Source organism: Tupaia chinensis, unplaced genomic scaffold, assembly GCF_000334495.1.
Source record: "Tupaia chinensis unplaced genomic scaffold, TupChi_1.0 Scaffold000110_1, whole genome shotgun sequence".
Classification (NCBI taxonomy): domain Eukaryota; kingdom Metazoa; phylum Chordata; class Mammalia; order Scandentia; family Tupaiidae; genus Tupaia; species Tupaia belangeri.
In genome coordinates, this window is record NW_006159574.1 from 3175674 (window position 1) to 3183293 (window position 7620).

General features: G+C 52.4%; 1 protein-coding gene and 1 long non-coding RNA gene across 3 annotated transcripts in view; one reads left to right on the plus strand and one right to left on the minus strand.

The window, feature by feature from the left end:
• The window catches only part of LOC102481060 (uncharacterized), a 4021-nt gene extending 2847 nt beyond the window's left edge, over positions 1-1174 (plus strand). Inside the window, exon 3 of the long non-coding RNA XR_333879.3 lies at positions 740-1174. This is a non-coding gene — a long non-coding RNA (uncharacterized LOC102481060). The remainder of the gene's footprint in view (positions 1-739) is intronic.
• Positions 1-2691, minus strand: part of ESYT2 (extended synaptotagmin 2) — a 77360-nt gene extending 74669 nt beyond the window's left edge. The window contains exon 1 of one of the 2 annotated variants that reach the window (XM_027770067.1): positions 2543-2691. The gene's annotated coding sequence lies outside the window, so the exon portion shown is untranslated. The remainder of the gene's footprint in view (positions 1-2542) is intronic. The other variant, XM_027770070.1, reaches the window with a different exon arrangement.
• Between the last annotated feature and the right edge of the window lie 4929 nt (positions 2692-7620).

The window sequence follows — 7620 nt, forward strand, 5'->3', positions numbered from 1 at the left end:
CCGGGCGCGTGTGCGTGCGTGCCCAAGATCCCGAGAGGAGAATGGAAGAGAAGGGATTGCGGCGTGGCCATCCCCCCTGGGGGGTGATTTCTCACTTTCTGTCTCTCTGTCTCTCTCTGTCTGGCGAGCGCACGCGCCCCATAGCAAAAACATCTCAAAAAAAAAAAAAGACATATCACTTTTACCTGAAAATAGGGAAGAGGAGACTTCAGGAAGTCTTAATCAAAGGCTAGAAAATCTGTTATGAGGGGTCTATTATACAATATGGTTACACATACCTATTTGGCGAAACAGTTAACAACAATGTAACATGTTGAAATTGCTTCCACAACAGATTGTAAGTGGGTTGTTTTTTTTTTTGGTGAGGTTTTTGCCCCCTGGGGGGTGATTTCTCCCTTTCTGTCTCTCTGTCTCTCTCTCTCTGGCAAGCGCACGTGCCCTGTAGTGAAAAAAAACCTCTCCAAAAAGAAAAAATAAATAAAAATAAACATTTTAAAGCCAAAGGAACAACCAGCTCATACTGTGACTAAAAATAGAATCCCACGTAGGTCCTCATCACTGCGCCTTTCTCTCTCTGTCAAGGCACATGCCCTATGCAAACTCTAAAATAATAATAATAGGATTCAATAATTCCTTTAAAAACTATTGAAAAATTTAAATAATTTTAGTTAAGAGTCTATGTGCAAAGAGTTCACTTTGCACTAGAACTGACCACCTTTTTACTTCTTTATTTTAAAAGAAATCAATGTCTTTGATTTTAACAATGCCACTGTGGCCATGTCAGGACATGCTGCCTTTACTCTACTGAAGACACACACTTTCAAGGCCACCATCACGTGACCGTAAGCAGCTGATCCTCCTCCTGGGTGGACGAAAAGCCGACTCACCTGGCTTACTCACAGATCCAACCTTCCATCTCTTTCGAAGTCTCTGCTGATGTCTGAAACGCGTCAGAAACTCCAGTGTTCCCTTGTTACCCCCACAGTTTGGCTGTGAACGCAGCCACTTTATCGGCCCATTTGAACACAGTTCTCACTCTCCCTTGAAGCGGCAGACTGAGTTCACTGAGTGGGTTGAATAAACGGGTGAATGTCACAAAAGTAAACGAGTTCTGCAGCTCCTCCTGTGTAACCGATGAGTGCTGCCAGTGGTGGGTTTTTTGAGAAATTTTTTGCTACAGTGTGTCTGTGCTTGCCTGAGGCAGAGACAGAGACAGAACTGGAGAAATCAGACCCCAGGGAGAAAGGCCATGCCTCAATACCTGCTCCTCCATTCTCCTTTTCAGATTTTAGACATGCACATGCACCCAGAGTGAGTTTCAAGCTGCTGGATCCAAGACTTGAACCACAGGCAACCTTGTGGGAGTCTAGCACCTTGACTTCTACGCTTCCTGCTGGTCCCAGTGACGACTTTTCTAAAAGAAATCTCTGGAGTGGTTCTCATAACTCAAAAGCCAGAGATCTTGAGAAGCCATCTCATTTGTGTCTAAGAGAAGTCGTGTGGGGCCAGCAGGCAGCATGGTGGTTAAGGCCACTGGACCCATACATGGCCAACCACGGTTCGAATCCTGGACCCAATAGCTTGCTTTCTCATTTTCCCTCTCTCTCTCACTCTGTCCTTCTCTGGTCAAATTAAAATAAATAAAGAAAGAAAATATAAATAAAGTTGAATAAAATAATTCTTAAGAAGAAAAGACAGGTGAGAACGTGTGTGCTGTGCATCCCTCTCCTCAGAGCTACACAGGCAGGCGTCGCGTTAACACGTGTACTTGAACGTGCCGACAGTCTCAATCCTAACCCTGTAAAACTTGAGTTCAGGTGACATTTTCCAGCTGTCCAGCTTTCTCTACCCATGACAGATGTACACACCCATTCGGAAGCGGTCTGACCTGAACAAGGAAACCAGAAAGCCATCCAGTCGCGTCCATGCACATCGAGACACGAAACAACAATTCAGGTTTCCTGATGCAATCACAGACAGCTGAACACCTGTGCAGCCACGGTGTCAGCCAGCACATAGGCGCACACGGCATACCCTCCTGCACACTCTCCTGAAAACGGACCACCCTCAACGAGCACTTCGCCTGTCGTCAGCATCCGTGGACGCATCCACCTGGGCCGCGCTCCACCATGACGTGTCAGCCCACCCCACGCCGGGCCTTGGTGCCCTCTGGGCCACGCTCTGTGACATGTCAGTCCTCCCCACGCCGGGTCTTGGTGCCCTCTGGGCTGCACACCACCATGACAAGTCAGCCCTCTCCACTCTGGGCCTCAGTGCCCTCTGGGCTGCGCTCCACCACGATGTGTCGGCCCTCCCCACGCCGGGCCTCGTTGCCCTCTGGGCCGCACACCACTATAAGGTGTCAGCGCACCCCACTCCGGGCCTCGGTGCCCTCTGGGTCACGCTCCCTGACATGTCAGCCCTCCCCACGCCGGGCCTTGGTGCCCTCTGGGCCGCACACCACTGTGAGGTGTCAGCCCTCCCCACGCTGGGCCTCAGTGCCCTCTGCTACCGCGTCAGCTCGTCTAGTTATGGCACCAACCGAAGGGGGACGCGTGTCATCTTTAACTGCAGCCTCTCTCCGAGAAGGTCACAACAGCTGTCCTCAGCAGCAGGCGGGGTGGCTCTCCAACAGTGCAGGGCTCCTTAGCTTAGCGACGTGGTCAGCCGCGAGTGCTGCTCTCAGGGCAGACACATCGAGGAAGTGGTGGACTTCGGTCACTGCTTCTGCTCACGTTCCCAGTTTTCTTTTGAAAAACTCCAAAGTTTTGTCTTTAGGGACCAGGAAATGACGTAATGGTTACTTGCTGGACTCGACATGGCTGACTGCTTCCTGCGTCCCAGACCCAGAGGCTTGAAACTCACACTGGGCATGTGCGCGCTTGTGCATGCATGCCCAGGATCTCGAGAGGAGAAGGGATTGTGACCTGGTCATCCCCCCAGGGAGTGGTTTCTCAGTTTGTCTGTCTCTCCCTGTCTCTCCAACAAGTGCATATACCCTATAGCAAAAATCTCTCTTAAAAATAAAAATCTTGTTTTTAACGCAGGACGCTTGGTCTCCACACGGTGAAGCAGTTTGGAGGGTGTCACACTCTACTAAGTAGCTGGTCGCCACGGAGTATGCAGAGCATGCTCGGGGATGTGCATCACCTACTGCCACAAACCCGTAATTTAAGGCAGACCCTTGATATTTTCTCTTCCATGCAGCTTTCTCTTTGGGCAGTCTCAGTCTTCTGCTGTCCCACCACTGGGTCTTCCTTTTCCCCTTTTCTTTCTTTCTTTTTTTTAAATATCACTTAATGAGGGGCTGGCAGGTGGTGTGGTAGTTAAGGGCGCTGGACTCCCACGTGAGCGACCACAATTCGAGTACCAGACCTTGCTTTCTCACTTCCTCTCTCTCGCCAAATTAAATAAGCAAATAAAATAAAGTTAAATAAAATAATTCTTTAAAAAATCACTTTATGTAACTTTATTTATTTCTTTACTTACTTTTTAATTTGATTAGAGAGAGAGAGAGCGAGGAATGAGAAAGCAAGCTACTAGGTCTGGGACTTGAACCGTGGACAGCCACGTGGGAGTCCAGCGCCCCTAACCACCATACCACCTGCCAGCCCCATCTTTTCCCCTTTTCAAAGCAGCTTTCTAGTGACATTTGTCTTTAACTCATCCTGGCTAGGGTTAGTTGCGGGCTTACCAAAACTGTGACTGAGGCAAGGGTGCAGTGTGGGGAAAGGTGTGGAAGGAAACAGTAGATAAAATCGCGGGCAGCCACACGCAGACTGAAGGCCCCCCCCTGCCACTCACTGACAGGGCCTGCCAGAGACTGGCGCAGTGCGGCCTCTGTGCATTCAGCCTCCCGCCTGCCAGCATCGCCGTCCCAGCCCTCAGAGCAGCAAGCACTGGTCTCACGGGGGACACGGCCTGGTCCCTGTCCTGCACGGGTCACTACCGGATTCCTGCTCCCAGAGTCGAAGGCCTAGCGGCTCAGCCGGGACACGGAGCCCAGGCAGATGTGCATGGGGCTGGCTGCGAAGGCAGGTGAAGCTCGCGCCCTCGCCCCAGTTCACCTCCTTCTGTGTGGCCGGTTCCTAACAGGGCACAGGCTGGTCTGTGGCGGGGGCTTGGGGACCCTTGGGAAAGAAGCACGTAACCAAGAGAGTTGACAACACTTTAATCCCCAGGGACCCAGGCATAAGGAGGGCCTTGGTGAGAACAGTCGGCACCTCCATCCGAGTCAGTAACAGAGGCCAGGGAGACTCAGAGCTCCCTACAGGGTTAGCTTCTCCCGTAAATGAAAGCAGCCCTGGAGAGCGGCCCCCATCTTCCCCTGCGAGTCCCCTTCACAGGCAGCCCTGTGCACAGGGGCAGTCCCGCACGACCAACACGATTCAAAGCCTAGCCCTGGTGGCTCAGAAAGCACACCAGGAGTATGTGAGGGCGTGCCCCAAATCCTGACAGGATGGAGAAAGCTGGAGAAGGGTTGTGGCATGACTGCACTTCCTTGCGGTTTGTGTGCACACGTGTTCTTTCTCTCAGCACACGTGGTCTCTAGTGATGTTAAAAAAAATTAAAAAAAAAAAACCCTCTTCAAGAATATCCTTTACCTAGAGTCTAATTTTGCAGGGCCCTAGTAACATAGGGTACCCGTACACGCCACGAAAAGCCGTCCTCAGTCCCTCAGCCCTGCGAGGAAGAACGCAGGCCGACGGCAGCACTGTCAGGGCCAAGGTAACTTAGAGCCACTGCCCACTGCCTAGTCCCCTCACCCTGAGAATGAGAACTCTACTTCTCAGCGTTACAGCAATATTCCCTAACTGTCTCGCTTCCTGGCCAGCATAACTTCTTAGCTTATCAAACAGAAAAGCCGTCGGTGACTCTGCCCGGAGATGGGTTAGGAAATCACCGTCACACTGGCCCGTGTCCCCTGTGCCCCTGCTGAGTCACAGGCACGAATGACACACCACAGAGACATGCAGGCTTCGGGGCCACGCAGTCCTGTGTAAAGTGAACGACCAGGCCAGAGCTCAGGCACTCCGGGACTGTGTGTCCATGGAAACCGAAGCACGGCAGCACTGGAGTCTTAGCATTCTTGCTCTTCCCTCCCTCTGCGGGTCTGATCGTGCTGCAGCAGAACCCAGGCATGTCCCCAGACCACGTCACCACCTGGTTTCACTGCGAACATACCTCGGACACAAACAGGCATCCATCTTTTTCTTTATTTTAGAAAAATCTCTCTGGGACAGCAGTGGTTTAGTGGTTAAGGGCTGGATCTCATAATGCTGATGGCGTGGTTCAAGTCCTGGACTCGGCAGCTTGAAAACCAGGCTATGCGAACGTGCCCCAAATCCTGGAAATCCCGAGGGAGAGATGGAGAAGGGATGGCGGCATGACAATTCCCCATGAGGGGTGCTTTATAGTACCCGCTCCCACTGTCTCTCTCAGGCAAATGTACATGCCCTCTGAAGAATTAAAAAAGAAAAGTCCAAAACCCTGGCACTATCTCATGGCTAAGCACATATGTGATATGACCTCAAATACAAATTAGGAGCAAGTGAAAAACTATGGAGAATATATATGTTTTTTTATGAGAGAAACATAATGTTTCTAGTTTTAGTTAAGCAGATGAAAAATCCAAGCAAAGCATCTTTGGACAATCAACTTGAAATTCTTGTTTAAAAATTATTCAGTTCTGGAATATGACAACAATCCTATTTGTCAACTTACTATAAAAAAATGTGTACTGGGAACCAGCAGTTAGTATAATGGTTACATCACTGGACTCCCGTGCAGCGGACCATGGTTTGAGTCACGGACTAGCGGCTTAAAACTCATGGCAGGTGTATGTGCATGTGTGTATGCCGGCCCAAAATCCCAAGAGGAAACTGGAGGAGAAGGGACTGCAGTGTGGCAATCCTCCCAGGGGGTGATTTCTAGTTTTCTTTCTGTCTTTCTGTCTCTCTGGAAAGCGCAAGCACCCTTTAACAAAAATCTCTCTAAAAAAAAAAAAAAAGGTGCCAGATGGTAACAGGGCAGAAAGTAGCTGTGAGGCTGGCCCACAGGGAGGCTCGGGGTCTGCACTGAGACCTCCCTGAGTACACTGCAGGTCGGTACCTAGGACTGGTGCTGGCTCAGGCTGGCCCACGGGGAGGCTCGGGGTCTGCACTGAGACCTCCTTGAGTACACTGCAGGTCGGTACCCAGGACTGCTGCTGGCTCAGGCTGGCCCACAGGGGAGGCTCGGGGTCTGCACTGAAACCTCCCTGAGTACACTGCAGGTTGGTACCCAGGACTACAGCTGGCTTAGGCTGGCCCACAGGGAGGCTCGGGGTCTGCACTGAGACCTCCCCGAGTACACTGCAGGTCAGTACCCAGGACTGCTGCTGGCTCAGGCTGGCCCACGGGGAGGCTCGGTGTCTGCATTGAGACCTCTCTGAGTACACTGCAGGTTGATACCCAGGACTGCTGCTGGCTCAGGCTGGCAAGACCCTGCTGGGAGTGCTGCCTGTGTTTGTGTCTGCCTCTCAAAAGAAATTTTTTAAAACTTCTTTTAATACAAGAAAATAGGAGACCAACAGGTGGCGTGATGGTTAAGGTAGCTGGACTCCCTCGTGGCCGACTGTGAATCCCAGAAAACTATGCCAGGTGTATATGTGTGCATGCCAAAAATCCCAGGAGGAGAATAGAGAAGGGAAGAGGGACTGCAGTGTGGCCACGGGGGAGCCATTTCTCACTTTCCCTGTCTCTCTCCAGTGAGTGCACAGGCCCTCTTGTAAAAACATGAAGAAGAAAAATAAAAAAGATTAAATAACCAATAAACAGGGCCAGCTCTGTGGCCTCAGGGCTAAGGCAGCCAGATCCCACCATGGCTACCTTGCAGTTCGACTCCTGGACCTGGTGCTTAGAAACACACCGGGCATGCACATGCGCCCAAACAGCAAGAGGAATGGAGAAGGGACTCCGGCATAATCCTGTCCCAGGGCAGCTGCTTTCTTTCCTCCATTTCTGGCAAGCACTTGCACCCTCCAGCCAAAAGAAAAAGAGTAAAGGGTGTGTTTCACAGGTATTTCCATAAGCAGATGTGACCTTGGCCAGTTGCTCAGCACGCTGCGGGGTGGTGCCTCAGTAGAGCTGTAGCCGCTAGCACCCTTCACTTACTCTAGCACAGACTGCCTGCTTCAAAGCCTGCCTTTCCCAAGCGCACCTGTGCTGGGGCTCCCGGGGGCTCCTAACTCTGCTCTGGCCTCTGCAGTGAGCTCTGCAGTGAGCTACAGGCTATACCAGTGCCCAGCGCTGCTCCAGGCCTGCAGGCTGTACCTGTGCCCAGCGCTGCTCCAGGGGCAGGACCCAGTCCCAAGCCCCTGCGCCGCTCGCCAGGCTGCCAGTCCCGGCCAGCGGTCGCGGTCGGTGGGTCTGGACCCCTGCGGGCCGTCTGCACTGGGCTCCCGGGTCACAGTCCCGCTCACCGCCTGCGTCTCAGGGGCGGCCCAGGTCTGCTCCGCACTTCCTGTGCCCAGAGGCAAAGGCCCTGCAGCCCGCCCGCGCCCGCCCTGCCCAGAGGCCTGCTAGCACCCCCAGGTCTGCAGCCACACCGCTCCGCCCGCGACCGGCAGCCCCCAGCCCA